We start from the raw sequence: 1,101 nt of genomic DNA, 5'->3' as shown, positions 1-1,101 counted from the left end.
ACAGACCAAACTCCCCGTTTAACGCACCGCAAACAGTCCATTTGCACAACCGCAAACTCCCCATTTGCACAAGGTTGGATACCAAGCTAGCCATGTCCCGTTCCTTGTCCTCACTGACGTCATTGAAGGTCCTTTCCTCCACCCAGCCACGTACAACACCAAGGGTCCCTGAAAGGTGACAACAAGCCCCCTGGGACGCCTGCTGTGGTTGGTCTTCCACCTCCTCAAAGCCACCTTCCTCCTCTGACTCCTCTTCTTCAGACTCCTCTCTCTGCGTTGCTGCTGGTCCAGCAATCGACGACGACAAGGCTGCTTCTGGTGGTGATGGTGACCACAACTCTTCCTCTTCATGCTCATCTATGGCCTGATCCAGCACTCTTCGCAGGGCACGCTCCAGAAAAAACGCATACTGGATGAGGTCGATGATGTTGCCTTGGGTTTGACTGACCAGGTTTGTCACCTCCGCAAAAGGACGCATGAGCCCACAGCCATTGTGCATGAGCGTTCAGTAACGCGGCCCAAAATTACCCAGCTCCGCAGAGGCTGTCCTCTTTTTTTTTTAATAAAAAAAAAACTGTTCTTAACAGTTTAATCTCTGTTTTGTCCCCTACCAGGGGACGTGTATGTAATCGATTTTAGGAACCGGGAGATGGGAAAAGCTGCTTGGTCAGTCCTATCACTTCCAATTTGGGGCACTGCGCGTACGGCTTGCAATCTACTGTGCCACCAGATATGAGTGATGTGTTTAAGTAGTACTATTCCTATCAGTTTAATCCCTGTTACGTCCCCTATCAGGGGACGTGTATGTAATAGATTTTAGGAACCGGGAGATGGGAAAAGATGCTTGGTTGGTCCTCTCACTTCCAATTTGGGGCACTGCGCGTGCAATGTACTGTGCCACCAGATAGGAGTGGTGTGTTAAGTAGTACTAATCCTATCAGTTTAATCCATGTTACGTCCACTAGTATTATTATTATAAGGTGTGTTAAGTAGTACTATTCCTATCAGTTTAATCCCTGTTACGTCCCCTATTAGGGGACGTGTATGGAATAGATTTTAGGAAACGGGAGATGGAAAAAGATGCTTGGTCGGTCCTCCTAC

The 1,101-nt window shown here is 48.3% G+C and overlaps 1 pseudogene; it reads left to right on the top strand.

Annotated features, from left to right (window-relative positions):
* The first annotated feature begins 546 nt into the window (after positions 1–546).
* LOC121000110 lies at positions 547–720 on the top strand (annotated as a pseudogene).
* Positions 721–1,101: the final 381 nt, after the last annotated feature.

The sequence above is a fragment of the Bufo bufo genome, chromosome 4 (genome assembly GCF_905171765.1).
Source record: "Bufo bufo chromosome 4, aBufBuf1.1, whole genome shotgun sequence".
Lineage (NCBI taxonomy): Eukaryota > Metazoa > Chordata > Amphibia > Anura > Bufonidae > Bufo > Bufo bufo.
Note: the sequence above shows the minus strand (reverse complement) of the source record. Positions and strands in the feature narration are given on the sequence as shown.